Below are 23,726 nucleotides of genomic sequence, written 5' to 3'. Positions count from 1 at the left end.
GTGTGTGTGTGTGTGTGTGTGTGTGTGTGTGTGTGTGTGTGTGTGTGCGCGCGCGCGCGCGCAGGGATAGTGTAGTCTGGGAGTTTAAGGCACGAGTGACTGCGTGGATGAAGAGAAAGACAGGCAGCCTGGGGGTGCAGAGAACAACAGGGTTTGGGTCCTGCTAGGATGTAGCGGATTCACAGAACTTTTGTGAGCTGTGGCATTGCAACTCACACACCCTGAGGTCTTATCAAACGTCCCTTGATTTCTAGTGGAGGGAGCACAGAAGTAGGGTTTGAGGATGTTCTGTCATTTTGTTATAAGCTCTCTTTGCTCCCTGTACCTGGTGTGTTCAAGTTTCCTTGATGTGTCTTCCGAAAATCTAGAGAAGGAAGGAAGACTGAAGAAGCTTCTAATGAGACTGCCCTGTTTACACAGTGAGGAGGCATCTTTCAGACCCTCTAGGCATTGGTTGCTTTGACAGAACTTGTCCAAGTTCTGGTTATTCACTTAACCACTGCTTTTGTTGACTTGGCTGTAGCCTGACAGCAGGGGTTGGGGATGCTCAGGGTCCAAACAGCTGGACCTGCTACTGTCAGCAGCTGTGGTCATACCTACAGGTAACAGTTCTGGAAACACAGCTCACCTAGTGTTCTGGTTGGAACAATTCTGTCACGTTTTAGCCACTTTATATCGTAACCAAGTTTACGCCTTGAAAACGGACGTAAAATGCTTCTCTGCTTCTTGCAAACTGGAACTTGGCTTACTGAGTAATTCCTCTGAGGGGTTCTTTCAGCAGTGAAATTTTAGGCTTTAGAAAATGTTTGTGGTGATGAAAAAGTTTCACTTTGGCTCCGAGAGTATAAATAATATTTGTTCTACTGTTATTGCCACTGTGTTCCTACATGTAATTTAAGGAATCAGATCCTGAACAGCTCCTTCTGACCTGGGTGCTTAAACAAGCATGGAGGGGAGTGGAAAGCAGCCGGAAGCCTGGCTGGAACCCTCCCCACACTCTGGGGGCTGCCCTGGGAGCCTGTGATGTGATGTGTTCCTGCTGGATCCCTTGCACACCTCCGTGAAGAAGGTGATTCAAAGGAAACTCGCCACTCAGTATGAATCCCCATTGCCCTCTTGACAGTCAGACCAGGAGGACTCTGTCTTAGAAAACTGGCTTGCTCACTTCACTTGTTCTCAGAGCGAACTGGCTGTGATAGGAAATTGAAGTGGGAAGAAAGAGGATTAAAAGATAGGTTTCTCCGCAGCATCCACCACTCCTATCCACCCCTAAAACCTCAGGGAGGATAGGGGACAGGCCACCTGATTGCACTGAAGAGCATTCTCCACTGTGTTTTATGTGATGACATTTGGGGCATATCTGTTTTCATGGTCAGAGCAGCTCAGCCTGAGCAATTGCATTTCCATCATGGATCCACACAGCTATCTTCACCTGTGATTTTCTGACTCCTAACAATGGTCAGTTAATATGCCAGGCTATTCCACCCTAGCAGGTGAATTTAGACCCTAAACCAGTTTGGGTTTGCCTGTTGAGATCTACTGTAATTCATGGCATGATTATCTTACCCTTTCTTTGCTTTGCCATTGGCTTGGGCCACAGAGTGGCTGGGTTGCTTTGGTTAAAGGAGATCAAGATGGTGGCCAGAGGAATCTGCCAGAGGATGCCGAGCGGAGCTGGGAGGTGTTTTCCAGGTCTGAACTGTTCCTGAGAGGCAGAGTGGGTCCATCAGCTTCACCCTTTTGTGTGGGAATGGAGAGGGTAGCAAGTGAGGGAAGGCTTTTTCTGTATTAATTCTCTCTGAATTTGCTATTTATTTCCTTTGATTTTACTTCGGGGGGAAAATGTCAAGGAGCAATACGATATACACATTTTATTTTTTAATCTTTAAAAACGAGTAAAATAAATTTTTTTTCAAATTTGGGGAATTTTATATTTCATTGGATTCAAGTTCAACCAACTCTAACACTCTAAGAATGTTAAAACTTTCATATTTAGTTGATTTCATATATTTTGAATGCAATTTTCCACAGCAAAACTTGTTTTCCTTGAAATTGATTCCATGATTTATTGTTCATATGGCTCTTTCATTTGGGCTGTTTTGTGACAGCAAAATAATGTATATGTATATTATTTTTCTCACTTAATATTTATTTTCTTTGTGTCAGTAGTGCATACAATTTTGTTTGTTTCTGCTCCTCCAAGCATAAGTACGTGATCCTTTTTACTGTGAAAGAAGAGGCCTAGTAGGAGACAGGGAGAGGCTATGAGGCAAGCAGCAAAGATACAGCAGGTACAACCACGTGTATCTTTTTGCAGCACAACCTAAGAGGGGCTGCATCAGCCAGCAGTTGTGCAGATGTGGCTTTATCAATGTTGCCTTCAAACAAATGGAAGGAAATAAAATCCAGTTCTGAGATTCTCATCCTGTGAACTGCATGGCCTGATCCACATTGTCTCCAGGAATGTGCCTTTTATGACACATGGGAACAGGGTCTCCAAGTCTAAAAGCATCTACTGAGCTCCTTCAAAGCTGGGATCTGTCTTCCAGATGTCTAGGCTGTTGGGAGTAGGTACAAACTTCCAGATGGACCAGCCTTCTTACAGCATGAGCTGACTGGATGTTGGGGATTGTGTCAGCCTGATCTGACTTGGTGCTTAGACCCTGGGTGTGAGCAGGTGCTCCAGGAAGGCCACCCCAGGTCTTTGGCATGGGTGTGTACATACCTGGGGAGGGGCTCCTGCCAGATGTCCAGTGCGTCTGTAGGACTGGCCTCGCTCTTTCTGTTCATGCTCCTTTTCTTGTAGAAAGAAGAAAGGCTTCCCTCATAGACCATAGGATCTTTACGGAATGCAGGGCCAACCACAATTCTTCTATTAGAAGAGCAGATCATAGTGGAGCTTCCTGAGGTTCTTCACCAGGAACTAAAACAAATTATGTCAGCTATTAATTTGTGCCACCCCCATCTATATGTGCTCCCTTCCTTCACCTTTCAGTTTTTTCCCTTTCTTTTACTTCCTCTCCCTAAATGGAGTTGTTACATGCTTCTCTCCACCATCTCCCCAACCCCCACTCCAAACTGGCCTACCCTCCTGGCACCATCTTATGTTGCAGTTCTTTCCTGGCACTTTAAAAAAAAATGTAGCTGCCCTGGTTCCTACCCCCTCGAGAATCAACCTGTCAAAAATATACTTGAGCCACTCTGAGGTCTATGCAATATCAGTTTTAGGTACCATATCTTCATTTTCTTACCTTGAGCCTTCTGGCATTTAACATCTTTAACCGACAGTCTAGTTCTAATGTGAGCATTTAAGGCACCGTATCAGATGAGAAGGGAAAATATTTAGAGGGCAGATGGGCATTCCACTGCCCCAGCAGTGCAGATGCGATGTAGACAGTACCTAGTGGACCAGCAGAGAGGACTGGCTCTTTGCCACATGCCCTTGGAAACTTTTTTTAGTTGTAGAACATTCCTTCCATTTTTCAGTCAAATGTCTAGAATTTCTAATTCAAAAATTCATTGAACAAAGAAAATGTTATTCAATTTTCTCTTCTCTTGTGTCCTGGCTCATATCCCCCTTCTCATGAAGAGTGGCCTCAGCTATTTCCCTAGGGCAATATGAATGAATGTTGTAAGGCTTTTCGTTCTAAAAGCCCTGGATGAAATCCCAGACATATGGCATCAAAGTGCAACTCAGTAAAATCAACTTTGTTGAATATCTTAAAGATAATATAGTTCAATCAGTTTTCTGATCCAAGGATAAAATATAAAATTTATTTACCATCCCTAGGCAAGGTGGCTTATCTCTCCAGCCAACTCCAGGTAAATTTTAGTGTTTGTGTTCTGTGTTGGCATTTAACATCCTTCCCTGACTCTGCAGGAAAGAGCACCATGAGCTACTATCAAGGTATTCACAAGAGGAGAACAGTTGTTTTTTTTTTTCCTTTCCTGCGGTACACGGGCCTCCCACCGCTGTGGCCCCTCCCACTGCGGAGCACAGGCTCCAGACGCGCAGGCCCAGCGGCCACGGCAGGCGGACTCCCAACCACTGCGCCACCAGGGAAGCCCAGGAGAACAGTTTTATCTGCCCTCCTGGACCACCTGATGCATGGACTACTCAGCTACCCAAGATCACACTTTTATCATCAATAAGGACATTCTGAAAAACATAACACAAACATGCACACACCCACACAAATGACAACAGAAATTCCCTATGCCTTTAGGAGTCTTTCAGATAAAATTTTATGTGCCATTTGACCTTTTGTTTGAGATACAGAAATTCCCACGCATAAAAATGTGGTGAACCAGCTCAAGCTGCTTGTCAAACTGCAGAGTGGAAACCTCAGCTTACTATAAATTTGTCTAATTAAACCTCATTAAAATTGATACCCCAGGGTGAATTTTTATCTCTTGCACAAAGGATGAAATTGCAGATTTCCACATACAATGCAGGCAAATCTGATGCTTTTATGGGTGAATTTTCCAAATGGGGATAGCAAATGTGCCAGGGACAGCATCCCTGAAGCACGTGGGGATGTGTAACTGCTCAGTAATTGCAGTTTTCATTTGGGCAAATTAAATGCAAATACAAACAAAAGCCCTGTCCTGTCTCTGAAGTGTGTCAGTATTAGTCCAAGCTCATGCTGGCAGTGGGGGCCAAGAGATGTCAGAGGTTCTCCTGCGGACATATCTGCTCATCTTCTATACCTCCCCCAGCTGCCTCTCGTCTCACTTCTTTTCTCCTTCCTTGAAACCTCAGTGGGGATCTTTGCGGAGGGAAAGACTCCCATCAGACAAACGTCCCTCTGCAGAGGGGGCCATGCTGACTTTCTACAACCAGCTTTCATTCAGTAATTTCTGTCAACTCTACTTTTAAAATATATTCTGAAGCTGACCGTCTCTCACCATCCCCACAGCTACTACCCTGGTCCAAGTTATCAATATCTCTTACCTAGACTATTGTAATAGTTTGCTGATGGAGCTCCCACTCTCACCCTTGCTTCCCTTCCCTCTCCCCCAGCACACAGCATACACAACAGGCAGCAACCAAGGTAAACCTTGAAAAACTCTTATCAGAGCATGTCCTGCCCCCTTTTAAAACTCATCTTAGCCAGAATAAAGTCCTAAGTCCTTTCTAACATCTGCAAAAGCCTGTATGTTTTGGCCTTTTTCTCCTTTTTTGAACTTGTCTGGCGCTTCCCTTCCCGTCTCTCATGCTCCAGACACTCTGGTCTCTACAGGCCTCTTTGCTGTTTCCAAATTGCCAGAAATGTTCCCACTTCAAGGCTTTTACATTTGCTTGTTCTTAATTTTTCTCCATGTCTAAAATCTTACAGATTTATTCCTCTATGTTTATCTTCCTCTTCCTCAATTAAGTGTTAGTTGATGAAAGCAGGAACTTTGCTTTGTTTATTGACATAACTCTGGTACCTAGAACAGCCCTTGGCACACTGTAGACACAATTGCACTCAACAAGCGTCCTCCAGAGGGACGGGTAGCAAACTAATCTAATCATATGCTTCCTTTTATGCCTATACAGGAAAGGGGGCTGTGCAAGGGTAGTAGGTTCCAGGGCCTGGTGCATATCCTGAAGGATGCTGCACTCTTGGTCTGTTGTGTTCTTCATTTCTCATGTTGTGTCATGCGGGAGCCAGGATAACAGCATAGCCAGGAAGAAGATGCTAGTCAGTCATCTCAAATCTGAGTATCTTTACTAAGATCCCCAACATCACCGAGGGGAATCTCAGCACATGTGCCTCTTCCTCCTACTCTCCAAGAATCTGACAAATGGAGCCATGATGTCAGTGAGAGCCTTCTGGAGAGTTTCAATCACAAGGCTTCTCTTAACACAAATACGCAATTTCTTCTTTGGGACCTGCTTCTCCATGCCTGTAATCAATTTTAGCCTAAGAGAGGACAGAGGTAAGATTGTCATCAGAGCACTGATTTCAGATTTCAGATTCTTGCATGAAGCCAAACCCTCAGGAAAGGAAAGAAGAAAGGCAGGTAGGTGCCTCAGTGTTGGGTTGGGGAAGTAGCTGGTGAGAAATGTAAGGACCTGGCTAAGTACGCAGATGCTATATGAACTGAGGTAGTGGCCTACCATGGGGGTGGGCATATATGGTCCATGGCCCAAGTCTGGCCCACTGCCATTTTTTGTAAATAATGTTTTATTGGAACACAGCCATGCTCACTCCTTATGAATTGTCTAAGACCACTTTCATGCCACAAGGACAGAACTGAGTACTGTGACAGATCCACAAAGACTAAAATGCTTACTGTCTGAAACTATAGAAAACATTTGCCAAGCCCTGATCTAGTGGGAAGAGCCATGTACTGGGAACCTGATTAATCAGGATTCTGGTCCCTGTGCTATAACTCAGTACTTATGTGAGCAACTGGTCTACCCTCAGTGAGCTTCAGCTTTTTTACCTTCTATATGGTACATAATTTGGGTTAATCTACATAAGTATATGTTAATTTAAAAGTTCTTAGCCTGAAGGAGGTACTCAATACAGATTGGTTAAACATAAGAGAAAAATAAATTAAAATGTCATGAGAGTATACTCTTTGCTCTGTCAATTGCACAGGGTTACAGTGACAATCCAATGAAATAAAGACTGGAAAAATCCTGAAATCTGAGATTCCTCTCTCTGTGATCACTGAAGCTAAAGCCCAGACCTAGATCTCTGTTGTGTGCCCACAGCTGCACCACGAGCCCTGGGAAGAGGCAATGGCTCCACAGGCCACCTTCCCTGACTTGGGATATTGAGGTAGAGCCTAGAGCTGCCTCTTAGAATGTTCCCATGTTTATAAAAGGGACTTTCAAATGATTCCAACTCATACATGCAACAGGGAGGAACACAAAATTGGGGTTGCGTAGAGATGGGAGGGATCGTCTGAAGCCCATTTGCTCTTCCTGTGAGACTGTCCTCAGGGTGTGGTCTCTTATGATGTTTTTGTTGTCATTGCTCAGCTGTCCATCCTTTTTCTATATCTAAAATTTGGAAAAATCTTTCTTTTTGGTTTTGCTTTGTGTCTCCTACTCAAAGCACCCCTACCTATTCCTGGTGGTGTCAGTGGGGTACCTGGATTCAGCACCAACAGCATGGAATTTGCACTTAGAGAAAGCTAGCTTTATATTCCTGGTTCCTTATTAACATGTAGTGACCTTGAAAAAGTTGCTTAATCTTTCCAAACCCCTGTTTCATCAACTGTAAAATGAAGAGAATCCATCCTCATTAAATCCTCATGAGAATTTTAATGAGATTGTATACCTCCCCCCACTATCCCCTCCCCTGCCCCTTATAAAAATAGATCACTTACAAATTAGATGTTTTAAAGTCTGAGGCAGCCTATTGTCATTTCTAAGACGTAAATCTTGGCAGGCTGAGTGTCTGAATTTTTTAAAACTTTGCTAATATATATGTAGAAGATATGGGGGAGTTTATCACTCACTTCTTTCAGAACAAGTTCCCACAGGTCTGAGGATATTTAAAACAGAAATGTATTTAAATGCAGACATAGATCATAGAAGGACAAAATCCTCAGAGGGAGTCAGATGAAACACAATTCAATTAGGGAGCAGATAGCCAGCAATCCCTACATGCCCTGGGCTTTCTCTTCACTGAAATTTCTCTGAAAGGCTTGTGCCAGTAGAACTGCAGAGAAGCCAAAAGTCCCTATCAATGTAAACTGAAAATTCTAGATACAGGAATGAATCACTTTTTGTTTGGCAAACAACATCTTTACTTCAATGATTGTGAACCTAGGACTGTGATCTGGAAACCTCTGATAGGATATTAGCATCATTCGGACCATGCTACGTGCACCACCCATTTGATGGCGCTCTCACTCCTTACAGATAAGCAAATTGAGGGTCAGAGAGATGAACTGATCTGCCCCAATATATGCAGCCAGTAAGGAAACGGCAGAGCCGGGAATTGAAAAGTCCATTTGATGCACATGATTTCCCCAGTCACCTTGAAGCCCTGACAGTATGGGAAGGAAGGATATTCTACTGAGTTCAAGCATCCTGCTTATTACCTGAGGGAGGAGGCAGGTAAAGAGGATTAAGCCAGCGGCAGTCATCGCCATGGCACATAAAGACAGTTGAGGAACCCATTTCCTTACAATGGGGTTTGAAAAACAAGTAGGAAGTCCTGGACCAATGGGACATGGGGACATGGATGTTGGTGAAGGAGGGGAGAGGTGAGCCTAAAGGGAGGACATCAGAGACGCAGTCTGCCTTCCTCATTGCATCTTCTAGTTAGAGAAGAAAGAGGCTATGCTTTACAGTGAAGCAGCTCTTCTCTCAAAGCTCTGGTGGACCATTTTTCAGCTGTGGGACCCAGGGCATGGGGTCTGCAGGGGTATATTACTTCAGGGCAGGGGTTCAGGGAACCAGTGAGAGGTCAGCCAGGGAGCTGTGCAGTGCAGAGTCTTTATTACAGTGGGATTGGGTGTTGGTTCTCTACCAAATCCATCAATGTGCTCCATGAGAGAGGGCTAGAATTTAGATACTGGTCATGCTAGAGAGCCTTCTATAGCTGACAGTATACTACAAACAGCACCGATTATGTAAAAATGGACTTTTGTCACTTTTGCTGCTATTTTCCTGCAACTTCCCTATCTCCACCCTAGCTGACACTGAGTCACCAGAATCAGAGACAAATTGAGGGAAAGTAGCTGTTGGCCTAGGGAGTCAGGGCTTCAACATGTGAATTAAGGGGGAGAATGATTCAGTCCATAACAGCTGGCTTCCTCTGACACTGCACTGGCACAGGAACTGGGACGCCACCTTGTTACTGCCAGGTGGTAAAAGTCCATGTTCTCTGCTCAGCCTCCACTGACATTCTGGGGTGAGGGCAGAGGCACTTTATTACTACTGCTGCCAGGAGTAGAAATTGAAGCTTCCCACTAGACTTTTACTACACCCTACCTGGCCTCCACTGACACTGGGGAGAAGCCCCTTATTGCCACCATGTGGGTAGGAAGGTCCTAGTTCCCTACTCAGTTTTCTCTGATACCACCCCAGCAGGGAAGTTGGGCATCTATGTACAGCCTGGTGAGTGTAAACATCTATGCTTCCCAACTGGCCTTTGCTTGAAAGCAGTATCCCATCAATTTTAGAAGCAAATCGCTAAGGTCTGGCCCACATCCATGGAAAAGGGTATTACAAAAGGGTCAGAGATCATTAAGGATCTGAAAGTGCTTACCACAGGGAGTAGAGCATCAGTTAATAGTGCTTAACGAAAGGAATTACTCTCTCAAGTCAGAGCCAGTGAAAGAATGCAGGAATCTCCAGGTACAGGAACTACCTAAAATGGAATCACTAAGCTGGCATCAAAGAGGCTACTCTTTCTCTCACAGGCTGCATGATCTCAGGACACTTCTGCATCTCTGGTCTATGATACTATTCTCAGCCACTAAGAAACTAGTCCAGATACGATGCTGCATTACTTTATCTGGATTTCCATGTGTTTTCTAGGATATGAAGTGTCAGAATTAGATAGACCATTTAGTAGCTCCACCATTTACTAGTTATGTAATCTTGGACAAATGACTTGACATCTCTGGATCTCCCTTTTTTTCATCTGTAAAATGGGTATATAGGGAACATGATATGATCCTTGAGGTTGGCTGCAGAAAGAGAAGATAAATTCCTCACAGCAAATCCTCTTTTCCTTATCAGTGCTGGATTCTTCTCATATTTAGCAAATATTTCAACTTACAGAAATGGCTGGGGCAGGGCAGAGAGCTGTGGATGTACAAGGAGGAGGGAGGCTCTAATAGAGTGAGCTAGATCTTTGCCTAAGAATTTGATCTTAACTCTTTAAAGCTTTTAAGAAAATTATAATTCCAAAGCTTTAGAGTTTCTTTGGGCCAAAATTTCCTTAGTCTCTATTGGTTGTGAAAAAATTCCATTCAAAAATAAGCCAGAATTTCTTCAGATAAGTAGCTAGGTTTCTCATATTATTATTTGGATAATATACAGATGGAAGTTCCTGATCTGCTAAATAATTTGGAAAAACTCAGGTGACATGGATACACCAGGAAGAAAAACAAAGTGATATTAAAAATAAATGACTGGAATTTTGTTTCTACGTAAGATGGAATTTTAGAGGGCAGACGAATTTTTCTTCTAAGAACAAAACAAATCAGGTTAAAATATAAGAATAATTGGTTTAAAGGCAATCAGCGGTGCTTTGTGACCGCCTGGAGGGGTGGGATAGAGAGGGTGGGAGGGAGGGAGACGCAAGAGGGAAGAGATATGGGAACATATGTATATGTATAACTGATTCACTTTGTTATAAAGCAGAAACTAACACACCATTGTAAAGCAATTATACCCCAATAAAGATGTTAAAAAAAAAAAAAGGCAATCGGGATCTGCTGAAACAATGAGGATTTAAAGGGTTAAGACAGAGAAGTGAGCTGAAAAATCTGTTGCTTTTTTTCTGTGGCCATTTGACTGATTCTGGCAGGAAAAGATGCTGAGCATCTCAACTGGCTCAAGTAGAGAACCAGGAAAATGGGTGACAGAAAGAAAAGAAAATAATGAGAAATGAAGAAAAGAACATAAGAGTCACAGGGACAGAGCCAAAGTTTCTAGTATTCATGTGACTGGTATACTTGGAGAGTAAAGAGACAATGAGGTAGGTACAATGTTTGAAGAGTTAATGGTTGAGATTTTCTAAAACGTAAAAGATGTTAACTTATAGATCTAAGAAGCATTGTAAACTCTGAGCAGGATTTTTCAAAGAGCAAACATACCTAGGCACTTCATTATCAAATTTCTAAAAACCAAAGACCAAAAAAAACCATCACTTTCAGAGAAACGACTGTTAAGACCAACAACTAGAGAGGCCAACGGGTTTTAGTATTGATACTTTCCTATTTTGCTAAAAGAAAATCAATGCCAACCTAGAAGCTGATGCACAGTGAAAGTCTACTTATAAATGAAGCCAAATATATTTCTGAAAATATGTTTTCAGAAAAACAAATTCTGAGATATTTTATTGCCAGGAAACATGCACAAAAGGGGATTCTTCAGATAGAGGAAAATGATTCTAGAAAGAAGCATGAAAATGCAGAAAAGAATGGAAAAGCAATAGGAAGGGTAAATATATGGGTAAATAAATATTGACTGTATAAAATAATAATCACAATATCCTATTTTGCATACACAGTGAATTAAAATGCATTACAACAATACACAAAAGATGGGAGGAGACGTGAATGTAAATACAGTGTTTCAGGGAAACTTAAAAAGTAAAAATTTCTATTAGAGAATTAAGTGTGCATGTTGTAATTTCTAGGATAACCACCAGAAGAATCATAAAAACATTGTATAACTAAGATATAATAGAGAGGAAAACTGGATAATAACAAAGGAAAAAGATGACTGCTCTTCTGCACTTTCAGGTGGACATTTTTGTCTCTTAGAAGGTTGGTTTTTTTTGTTTTTTAATTCAGGAAAACTTCTTAAAGGACCTTCTGAATGTGAAACAACAGAGCCTTGGATTAGTTTAGATGGGAGGGAAATGAGAAAACAAAGATATAATGTATTCCACATAAAAAGTCATACAGAAATTTGTGAGTTTTGCCCTGGAAGTTGAGGTGATCAAATGAGTCCTAAAAAGAGGGATTATAAAAATATGGTGAGAGGCCAGTGGCTCAGGTGGGATGTGAATGGGGAGAAACATTTTGTGGCTGAGTTTGTGTTCTCTTCAAACCTTCATAAAATTGTGGAATGCACAAGTGTAGGTGAACCAAAGAGGAAAGGCTGCACTCTCCACTTGGGATTAATCTAGCAGAGTGAGAACAGCAGCTGCAGGAGGTGAGACAGTGAAGAGATGCTGAGAGTTTAGCCAGAGCTCCAAATCACAGCAAGCAAGCCCTGAGTGAACAATAGCGCTCTGGGAAATTCTCTAAAATCCTTATGATTTGACCGTGTATATGCTGTGGGATGAAGGGGTCACTGAACTTCCCTTGGTAGTGGGGGCTTAAGCCTTTTTATTTGAAAATTAAAGTCCCCAAGAGAACAGAAGAATTTCGAGGCAGCTGGCTCTGCATAGAATGTGTTTCTGCCTGTTGTAGCCCTCAATAACTTCTACTATTATCATTACAGTCTCTGCAGAAAATGAAGTGTTTTTGATTCAAGTCCTCTTCCATCTCCTCTCCCCCTCTCCAGTCTCCACTGAACTGAATGGATGATGTTAAGTTAGGGACATTTGTCTAGAATTGAAGGTGGAGGCTTAATTATTACAGACAAAAACCACTAATGAGGAAACAACATTATCTTTCACACATGAAGCTGTTTTGATGGAAACGAATTTATGGCGAGTATTCTATCCTCCAGGCTTCATTATAAAGGGCCTCTGTCCTCACGACTTTTCCCCTCCTCCTTCCCCTCACATTTCTCTATTTTCATTAGCTCAATCTCACAGGAAATCAGAGAGCAGATAGTGTTCTCCACACATTTTATAGGAAAGGAAGCAACGGGGCAGCCAGGATCGGCTCCAGGCAAAATCACCACATTACAATGCTTTCTTCGGGCACCTCTCACTTTTCTTTTTGGCTGCCTTCTCCTCTTATCTTTCTTTTCTCTCTCTGTCTTTCTCCCATCCTCTCCTTGCCATCTACTGCCTGATTGGTTGAAGCCTCTCTTCTGCTCTCACCTAATCAATCCTCTTCCATGATCTTTATTTACTTGTAAATAAGAATCTGACCTGGACCAGGGTGCTGGAAATCTGGATTGAGCACAAGGGTTTTCCTGCCTACAACTGAGGAAAGGATGAGTAGCCTTCAGGAAGTGGGGGTCTGGGAGGTAATAAGGTTCAGAAATCAAAGCCACATGGCAGAAAAACATCCAGTGGGACTTCCAGGTGCTATCACAGGAGAAGATGGGAAACACCAATCAGAGACCGAGACACAGAAAATTATAGTTCAATAGCCCTCCCCATCCCTGTTTTCATAATGCTTTTCTTTCCCAGATGTTTTCCTATAGAATCAGCAATAAAACCCATGTGCTGGCCTTTGCAGCCCTGGGTGGGCCTGGCTGAGGCCACTCTGTTCTGTGCCAGTGCCCGGCTCCAGAGAGGACCTCTAGGAGTAAACTGGGTGGCGGCAGCTCCAGAGTAAGGAGGAGAAGGAGGTAGGGGACTCCTGGTCTCTGCGGACTGTGACACAGGAGAGGAGAGAACTTAGTGTAGGGCTAGGCAGCGCATCTCTCCTTCTAGCCCAAATCCGTCCGAAAAGCGCCAGGTCTTTTCATTTTTGTATTCTCATTTCTTCCACAGACCTTGACATATACCATAGGGGCTCAAAACTGTGAGTGGAGTGAAAGAATAAAGGAGTAGGTAAATGAAGGATACACCTTTCCCCTAAAGTGATTTATGTCAATATTGTACTCAGTATGTGTTGATCTCCAACAGTTTGGCCCGTGGGGTTTGTACATGGTAGCTCCCTATTCCTTTTCATGCTCACCTCTCTGTTGGCAACTGTCAGAACCAAAGCAACCACTGCGTCCTGTGTGTTTGTTCCCAGAATCAGGGGGACAGACTGAGGACAGGAATCCAGGAGGACCAGTAGCAGAGGCCAACAGTCTGAGTAATCTGAAGGCTGGGTGATGGAGAGTGAGCTGGAGAGGGCGGGTGGTCCCATTCAAGGCCAGTTGGACATGGCAAGTATCTGGGGCAATGCCACCGATTCTGTCACTCTTAGGATGCCTGACCTCGGGCCAGTCACTTATTCCTTGTTAGATGAAGCCATCCAGCCATAGCAGCAGTGGCAAGGCAAAGCTCACGTGGGAGACAAGATGGGGAAGTCATATGTGCTTCCTGTCACGTGCCAACTCCCTTCCACTGGTAGAGGTTAGCTGGAGGACTGGCCATGGGAAATGAGGAGATGGGGGTCTCTGGCTGTGAATCTGCTGATTCTCTTAAGGCATCTGAATGTCTTTCACCTGTCAGACTGCCAGATCCACAGTGGCATTCGTGAATATTTCAAACATCAGACGATTCTATTCTGAGTGAAATGACACACTGTGAACAGTGAATAAATCAACTTCACTTTCCCTTAGTGGTGAGTGGGGAGGCAAGGAGGTCTAACAATTATGAGTGTTCCATTTGGAGCTAAGATCACTTTCATGTATGGGAACAGAGAACTCCAGAGATGGATCCGACAGAGGTAGCACTCAGAGCTCCCCCAGGCCAGGCTGGAGCCAGCACGACCCCTGGGCCTCAGGTAGGGTGCATGCTGCTTGGCTAGAGTCTGATAGCTTACCCAGGCCAACGATCTTGAAACAGCTCTCTCCCTGCTGAGCCAGTCCTGCTAACAATAGTTACTCACATGCCTTGTCATCATTACTCCCAGACTGCTAAGGAGAGTGTCAGCTCTACCTTTCTTTAGTTCTTTTTTCTTTTTTCCATGGCCCGACGAATAGGCTTCCAGAGGAGACTAGAAAAGCATGTCTTGTTGCTGGATGATCGCACAGCAGCTCTGCTTTTCCAAACTGATGGCATGGCTTGCCAAGAATGAATTACATATTTTCACAGAATTATTTGCTTTGCTCCTAATCAGCTCTGTAAATGATTTTCCTTCCTCCCTCTTGTTTAACACACTGGCCCCCTTGGTCAGGCACCTCAGGCTAGGGTTTTGGGGAAAGGAAGAAATAGAAGGCCATGAGAGGCCCTTCTAGCAAGCTAGTGGGGAGAATGGAGAAGTCTGGGCTGAGGGCAACTCTGGCCTCGGAGCGGTAGGTAGGTCAGAAGACACATGGATGCTCCTCCAGGGCTACGGTGACGGAGTTGCTGGGAAGCAAGGATCTCTGGGTCATTGGCTCAGGGTCACAACAAAATCACCAATGGGAGTCACAGATGCCAATGCTGCGACTTGTTCCTGCCGGAAGATCCTGGTAGGCCAGCCCCACTTCCCTGGCTCAGAGGAGAAACTTCCTAGGGTGTCTCACTCACTGTGAGCTTCCTTCTGGTGGCCCTCCAGCCTTGCCATGGTGACCATCTGCAAATACCTTGACAGGGCTGAGTACAAGGCATTCCTGCTGCTGTGAATGCTTCTCTCCTCTCTGTTCTGGGAGAGGCAGTGGGTTCTCTTTTCCATTCCAACAGGCTCCATACAGAGAGAATGGGAAGAACCTCTTTTTCTCCAGGAGTGTCATACTGTCTTGAAATCATAAAGCAGCTCTACCTGTGTCCCCTCACGTCTACATGCTTCTTTAGTTATTCTTTCCATTATAGTTTTCTCTTCTGAGGACTCATGCAGCCCAGTGGGAACCAGGCTGGAGGCCAGTCTGAGTGACATGGCTTTGGGCCATACCCATCTTCCCTCTTCTCTGTCCTGGGGATCAGCCCCTCACTGAGATTTGCACATGGCGTTCTCCACCAACCTGGCATTGTTCTCCAATAGGACATTGCTCAGCTTGTTCTCCTGCCATGTAGGGAGTCTTTTGGAAGGACTATTATTTTTTTTTAAAGCATCCAGGATGTGTCTTTCTCCCAAACTTCCTCTTTCCCTCACATGAACAGGTCATCGCTGGGCTAGTCCTACCAGTCCAGACATCTATGAATAGTAGAAGACTCATGAATTGGTTAAAGTAATATCCTATGACACTTACGCCATGGCACTACTCTACTACTAATGGTGGATATGGCTAATGGAGCATGTCTCTCCTGGTAAGCCTCAGAATCCTTCTGAACACCATGCATCTGACTGCTATTACCAGTTCATTGGAGTTGGTTCTTATGATGGCATCTTTTAATCTTCCTTACCTTAAGCTCTGAATTGTATCTCCCCTCCGTCTAACCAACACACCTATGCATGCTCAAAATTAACAGGTACTTAATGTCTGCTTGCACATGACATTGACCTTGATAGGATGTACTCCCTGCCAGGGAGCTTGCAGTTTGTCTCAGATACATTAAAAAGGTGCAAGTATACTTTATTGGGGGTGAGGGAAATGCTGGAGCACTACTTTATTAAGGCTGGAATTTGTCTCTTTTCAGAATTGATGAACACGTCTCCTGTTACTATTCATTTGTCTCTGGGAGGTTGTATTCTAGAAGTTATTGGTCCAGATAAGTTGTAACTATCCTGGGAGGCAGAGAGGACAACCTGAGCTGTATCTCCTACAGTAAACTGTCATAACCTGGCCAACCCACAGCCATAAGAGCAGCTCTAATAACCGCAGGTCCTGCCATGTGGACGCTTTTCCCCCAACACACAGAAGACAAGGGAGGTGATGATTTGCAGCTCCATTATTTTCAAGAGTTACCTTGTATTTTGGATACATTAATAGGTGCTAAAGGGTGGGGAATTAGGTAAACAAAATAGAAATTTAATATGTGAAATAGCTAAAAGATGTTTTCTTCTTAATGCATCAAACAAATAACTACAGAAGCAAGCAAAAATAAATAACGTAAAATCTTCAGTTCTAGTTTTTCTCAAAATCCAAGTCTCAATTACGTAGCTAACAGCTTAGGAATCAGTTCCTTCTGACTTTTCCACCACAATCCCATTACTGCATGGGTTCTCTGGACTGATGTTTGGGACTTTTAAGATTTGACTGCATTTCTTCCCATGCCTTTTTATGCTCCTAGCACTTCTGTTTCCAGTCTGGTGGCTTCGCTTGGGCCCTGCAGGCTAGACCCATGTTGCACTCAGGGACTGTAAGAATCCCGGGCCTCAGATCTGCTGATTCTCCTCTGACACCGGACCTCCCCCGACGTTTGCCTGGTGCCTCTGACCCAGCCCACAGCTTTGTCCCAGACCTTGTAACAGAATCCCCACCTGACCTCTCTGCCCATTGCTCCAGTTGTTCCAGGGTTGGGAGCTGGGGCTCTGTGCTGAGTGTTTCCAGCTCAGCCTAGGGTTCCTTCTCAGGCCCAAGTCAGTCTCCAACTCTCTCCAGGCTGCAGCATGACTCCCTCTTTCCAATATCAGTTGCTCCCTATTCCCTGCAGTTGGGGATACGATGAAAATGTTGCTTCTCCAGCTTTTCCTTTGCTTTCCTGTCCCTGAAAACAAATTCACGCACTCTCCCTTAGATTCTTACTCTTGAGAGGTGGACCCATTTATTCAACATGGTAGCACCTTATAATTTATTATTTTAAGTGGGGGCAATTTTGAGAATTAAAGGGATGTTATTAATAACTATGCCAGAATAACAGGAATAAACAAGGACTATTAGAGGCAACAGTTACATTCTTATCCTGACCTTGCCTTTAGCAGCCCATATAGAGCAAATGTCCCGTGGCCAGTGGCTATATCTGGGGTCATTTCTCTTGGAAGTGGTAGATGGATGTGACAGTCACCATATGGCTTTAAACTCAGGAAGATCTTGGTGCAACTCTTGGATTGACTCTTTCTAAATTCATGGACCTGGAAAAGTAGTTTCTTTGGTGACTCTCAGTTTCCCTATCTGTACAATGGTTATAATGGTAACTGTCTCAAAGATGGCTTTAAAGATTGAATAAGATAACATATAAAGCATCTGACATGGAATACTTCAATGAGTTCTAGTTTTCATTTCTTTATCTTTCTCCTAATGAAACCCATGAAGCATGCCAACTCTGTTTCTACTTCCTTTCCTTTAGAGGGAAGATGGTCTGTGATCTGCTACTCAGTATTCTATCTTAAAATGGATTCCCAACTTTGCATTCCTAACATCTTTTAATGTACCACATAAAAGGGCTGAAATTCGATACATTAAGTGATTTTAATGTATGAGACAGAGAGATTTAGCTTATGATCCAAATATGCATGAGCATAAGATGCATTCAGAGGAAGATATTGCTAGATGATAAAAATGAAAAAGATGAATCCTGTGCTGGGGCCTAATTAAATGACTGAGAAGATGGCTAATGGTCTCAGATTGAAACCTTTAGCTCCAGACCACTGGTTTTAATTCCACATTGAAAGCTATTATGCCCACTGCTGGCTGCTAGGAGAAGAGACTGACTACAACCAAATGTAATTGCTGTGGAGAGTGTGGTCTCAGACAGAAGTCCTGTGCCCTTGAATCAGTCTCTCACATTCTCTCAACTTCAGTTTCCCTACCTGTGAAATGGACACAGCAATATGAACTGAACAGGATTGTGGTGAGGATAAAATGTGAGGCCTGGCAGTGTCTGACTGTCAAATACAAACTGAAATGGGTTAATGAGTTAGTTTATTTTTATCTCTTTAGGAATTTGAATTTAATCTGAAAAACCATATACCCTTGCAATTCTTCTTTTAACTTCAACTAGATTTTTCTGCAGAGTGTAGTGAAAATTTCTTGTTTTTAGAGCTTTGGGGCCTAGATCTGTAACACCAACTGATTTCAAGTGAGAAGTTAGGAAGCACCTGATTAGAAATCCCCAAGATCCTCACCTGACCAATTTAAACCATTGCCCCCACCCCAAATACTAGCTTTGTGGGACTTTAATAGTTTTTCCCTCAAAAATAAGATGCATGTTCAAATGTCTTTGGGCAATGCTGGGTAAATAAAATGAAACAGATTTCTTTACTGCACAGCTTTTAAAATATTTAGCTGATCCAATATGCATCTCCAAGATGGGGCCATGTACCATATATTGTCTCCAAAATGTGCTTAACCATGGTCCCCATATTTTTTGTGGGATATTTTTAGACACCAATGGTCCTTGACATGCTTTGGCAAGCACTCTTCTAATAATTTTTATGGATTTGGAAAAAATGTTTGCATTATAAAATTAAGCAAGAAAGCAAGCTACTAAATTTCATGTACTGTAAAATCACAATTATGTTAAAATGTATGTAAGAGCCTGCAGGAAATGTATCGAAATATTAACATTTTAATTAAAAGCAGTAATCTCAGGGGGAAGAATTTGGCTATTTTTTTATATCTATTTTACTTGCCCTATATTTTCCAATTTTTCTACAATGAACATGTATTATCTTTATAATCCAAAAATTTTACTGTTCTTTTTTTTTCTTTTGGTTAAACAATATCAGAAGGGATTGTTTCTTTTCCAACTACAATGTTGGATCCACCTGAGTGAAATATGCCTTTCATTGCATCCTGAGAAGACAGAAGAACCATAAAAAGCCTTAAGAAGCCCTTAAGGAATTTTGAGGACTATAAAAGTAAAGATTATAAACCAAAGAAAAATACACAAAGTTGTAAGAGCAGTAAAGAGAAAAGTGAGGGCAAGGGATGTTGAGTATCTAAAGAGAAAATATAAGAAGCACAGCCTTTCCCGGAAAAGAAAAGAAAATTCACCGTCAAAAACAATGGCAAGTTTCTGTGAGAACCCAACAAGGTAAGGAAGAAACTCACCAATAGCCCGGAGACACATGGCTGACAGGAGCGTCCTAGACCACAACCCGTCTTCCTGCCTGAAGCCAGACCACCTCTGAGTCATCATGGGACTGTTTACATAAGGATAATACCTGGGATCTGTTTACATGTGAGCTCCTCAAACCTGTGTCAGAATCCTGAACAGGTTTGTCTCCTCAAGGTCCCTTTGTAAATTTTGTCTGAATTTTCTTATTATGTGCATGGCACAGAACGGTAACAGCAGTAATAATGACCATTTTATTGAGTGTGTTAGGTGCTCTGTGTGCGATCATGGTATTAAATTCTCCTAACAAGTCTGTGAGGCAGGTCCTGTTATAAGCCCCACTTTCCAATGGAGGAAATGGAGCCTTAAGAGAGTTTGCAAGGCTAGTAAGGAGAGAAGTCTAGTCAGGCTGGCCCTGGAGCTTACATATTATACACTACATTATACTGCTCTTTGGGACTTCATATATTTTAATTAAGGTAGGCTGAGTGAATAAATGGATGTATGAATAAATGTCCGAGTAAATGGATTCATAAGGGGGAATATGAAGGCAAAATGCCCAGTCTGAACCTGAAAAGAGGGTTTATATCTTGTTTGATTCCTGAAGAAAGAGAACAGCAGCTGCCCCTTGGCCCCTGACCATGTGCTCTTGGAAGTGAAAGCAGAATAAATGGAAGACATCCTGGTTCAAACCCCAACTCTGTCACAAGGCCATTCTGTTCATCACAGTATCCCCAGTTTGCAGCATAGTGGACAGTACAAATCAGGAGTTGAAAATATTTGATGAATAAAGAAATGAAAGAATATGATGAGGTATATGAAAGCATCTGTTGGTTTCTGGCACAAAGAGCTCAACAAATACATTTGAGCTAGGATGGAAAAAGAGAAAAAGGACAGGAAGGGAGAGGAGGCAGGAGTAACAGGAGTGCTCTTGAGGCATGGTCCTTCCTTGGAGCTGAAGGGAACAGAATTAGGCAAAATTTACTGGGTTCTTGCTTCCCCAAGTTCTCTATCCTTGCCCAAGCCCTGGTACAGAGAAGGACAGATGTCAATCTTTTCCTTGGATATTCAGAAAGGTCCACAGTAAGGAGAATAAGTGCCGTTTGACCCATTTATTTCTTCCCTTCCTCCCTCTCTTCCTTTCCTTCCATTTTCTTTTCAGTTTGGAAATGTCCTGTTTTATAACCCCATTCAAAAACTATGTACAATTGGCAAGAGCAAAGTCACATTTGGACCTCTGGGTGATGGCATTTGACAAATATGATTTCCTGCTTTCAAGAAAATTAACTTTGGAAAGATGTCTTTCTTTTTTTATATTGGGGGTGAGGATCTTTGGAGTGCCCTCAAAAGACTTCTTGCATAGGCACTGGCTCTTAAAAAGATTAAAACAAAAAATTTAAGCTAATGAGAGGACACATTTGGAGCCTATTCCACATGGTTTTTGTATTGAATGAGGATTTATAAGCGTGGCAGAGCATCTTGAGAGTTTGGTTGACCCCCAGATATTTGAAATATGATTTGAATTGCTTGCCCAAACTGTTTTGTCCTAGTCCTGAGTCAATAACTGATAAATGATCTCCCTCCCTTCCTTCCTCCCTCCCTCCTTTCCTTCCTTCCTACCTTCCCTCTTTCTTTTTTTGGGGGGGTGGGGTGGGAGGGGAAGTAAAGTTGAGATGTCTAGAGCTCTTTAGGTGGGCTCTGATTTTCTCTTTTGCAGCTGTCATTCATTTTTACTTGGTAGGCAATCTGAAGTAGCCTATGTAGCATTTTTACTAGGATTTGATGCTTTATATCTCTGTCAAATTAACTATCTGAGCCTCAGTCTCCATTTTTATAAAATGAATATCAAGTGCGTACGGTATGGGATTGCCATATTGTTGTATTAGGTGAATAGCTCGTGCCAAGCTCACAGAGTAGTGAGCCAGATTAATGAAAGGACAGTGAAGGGAGTCATGCTGTTCATACATCGAAACATGATTGTGTCCTTCAGTTCTACACCACAGAGTTGTTTTATGGGAGATCTCTAATCACAAAGATCTCTTGCAGCAGCAGCAGAATGTGCTAGAAACATCTGGATTTGAATCCTCCTTCCACTACATAAAACTGGCAAGTTACTTACCTCTCTGACTCAGTTTACTCACATGTACAATGTAGATAGCAGTGCCCAAAGGCATTATGGGAGGATTCAGTTGGTAACTCAGAATGTATCAGATGCTTCCCTCTGTGGACAGTCCATTGTAGATGCTCAATAAATGCTCTCCGCCTCCTCCTCCACTTCCTCTTTCTTTTTCTCACAAATGGAAATAATTGTAGGATTCTTACTTGTAGAGTTGTTATAGGATTAAAAGTAAAACTTTTAGATTAGTGCATCTCACAGAGTAAATGCTGCATTGGTTAATCTTATTTTATATTCATATGGCACTTCTGTGATGGAGACAAGGCAAGGCAAGTCTGTATAAAAATCTTTTCCTATTTGGATATAGACCAGAAATGCAAATAAAGGGAAATAAATAGCTCATGTACCTTAGTTGCTTTTTTCTTTCAGGCCATTTGGTTTTTTGGTTGTCTTCCCGAGACATTTCAAGGTTGGTCAACTTAACTTGGAAATACTTAAATAAACTATGTTGGAAAACATTTTCCATTCTGCCCTGGCCAGATTCCCTACTCTAGGGCTGATCCCAGATGCTACTTATATCCTTGGTCCGTTTATTGAAATGCATTGTCTGAAACTCAAATATGAGGGGCTACAAATGAAGAAAAGATGCCCAGTGTCCACAGGGCACGGCCTAAATGACATCCATGCTCAATGAGGAAGACTGAGCCTTTGTGTGTATGTCTTCCCTGTGTGTTTCACAGCTGAATATTCATAGCTGGCTCCTCAGCATGGCCCCATGGACTCATGCCTACTTTGGCATGGGTGTAGTGGGAGTGAGGGAATGATTTGGAGCCCCTGGTTTCATGACTTGCAGGCTGTGTGATTTCAGACAAATGAGTCAGGCTCAGTTTCCTTTCCTGAAAATGTTCTAAAAAATGCCTACCTTAAGGGTCTCCCTGAAGACTAAAGGGAACAAATATAAGAAAGCACATAGCAAATTGTAAAGAGTTCTGTAAACGTGGGGCCTTTTGCTCTGTGGACTATTTAGGTCTGTTCCTTTCTTCTGCTTTTCCTCCTTTTCTGGCTTCCTCCCCACTTGTATGCTTTTACAACTGCCCAGAAGTTTCTGTGAGCAGCCCCCTTCATCCTGCCTGTGTGGCCCTGTCTCCCTTTGAGTTTCATTGGCAAAGAGACTGGGCCAAGGCAGCAGCTGAGATTGGAGATGGGTGGGGGGCTGGGATACCTGCTTCCTGCTGCCTTTTTTGGAAGCAGATAAATGAACAGTGGGAAGTGTTTGCAGTGACTTGGGCAGAGCTGAAGCAGAGCAGAGTAAGGTACCTGGGGTGGTGGGATCCTAAGAAATGTAGGCTTCCCCTGTGGGCCTGAAGTGGGCAAGCAGTTGGGAGGAAAATTTCTAGACCAGTGCTGGTAAAGTCTATGATTTCCTCTTATATATAATATACAATGTAAGTCATCCTGTGATTTTGTTCTCTTTTCCCTGCATGAATCATTCTTGTTCAACCTGGTCCTGGGGACCTTTCAGCAATGACTAGAAGAGTCCTTGTGGCATTATTCAATATGGTGGAACAACAGGTCATCTTGAAGATCTGTGTAATTTACGTGAGTGTGGCAGAGAGTGTATTCTACGTACAGGTGGTGTCTCCAGCACCGTAATCTACAGGCCTTTACCCTGTGTACCATGCCAAGCTGGAATCCATACACCCAGTGCATCCCCTCCGTCTCTTGGACCACCTCCACCACTGCAGTCCAAGCCACAACACTCCCTCATTTGCACCAGGCCAATAACTTCCCAACAGCTCCCCTTACTTCCATTTCCTCCTCTTTTAGTCCCCCTAGAATCAATTCTCCACAAAGCAGTCCCCAAGGAATGATCTTTAAAAAATGTAAATCAGATCATATCACTCTCCTGCTGAGACCCTCTAATGGCTTGAAGTAAAAATCCAAACTCGTTATCCTACCTTACAAACTTTTAAATCTGAGTCGTCAAATTTGGAAGCCACGGGCCACATGTAGCTACTGAGCACCTGAAATGCAGCTGATCCAATCCACAATGAGATGTGCTGTAAGTCTAAAATATAGACCACATTTTGAAGACTCTGTAGGAAAAAAAAGACTCTGTGAATGGAAATTATCTCCATAATCCTTACATTGATTTCATATTGAAATGATAATGTTTAGATGTTAAGTAAAATCTATTATTAAAATTAGTTTCACCCATTTTTCAATATATATTTGGCTACTACAGAATTTTCAATTATGCATGGTGACTTGCAGTATATTTC

At 42.9% G+C, this 23,726-nt stretch overlaps 1 long non-coding RNA gene across 1 annotated transcript in view; it reads right to left on the bottom strand.

Annotated features, from left to right (window-relative positions):
* Nucleotides 1-23,492, bottom strand: part of LOC113618241 (uncharacterized) — a 27,906-nt gene extending 4,414 nt beyond the window's left edge. Inside the window, exons 1-3 of the long non-coding RNA XR_003431939.1 lie at nucleotides 21,470-23,492; nucleotides 2,726-2,923; nucleotides 1,567-1,737 (exon numbers count right to left, since the gene is read on the bottom strand). This is a non-coding gene — a long non-coding RNA (uncharacterized LOC113618241). The remainder of the gene's footprint in view (nucleotides 1-1,566; nucleotides 1,738-2,725; nucleotides 2,924-21,469) is intronic.
* Between the last annotated feature and the right edge of the window lie 234 nt (nucleotides 23,493-23,726).

The sequence above is a fragment of the Aethalodelphis obliquidens genome, unplaced genomic scaffold (genome assembly GCF_003676395.1).
Source record: "Aethalodelphis obliquidens isolate GAN/ISIS:26980383/991018 unplaced genomic scaffold, ASM367639v1 scaffold5, whole genome shotgun sequence".
Classification (NCBI taxonomy): domain Eukaryota; kingdom Metazoa; phylum Chordata; class Mammalia; order Artiodactyla; family Delphinidae; genus Aethalodelphis; species Aethalodelphis obliquidens.
Note: the sequence above shows the minus strand (reverse complement) of the source record. Positions and strands in the feature narration are given on the sequence as shown.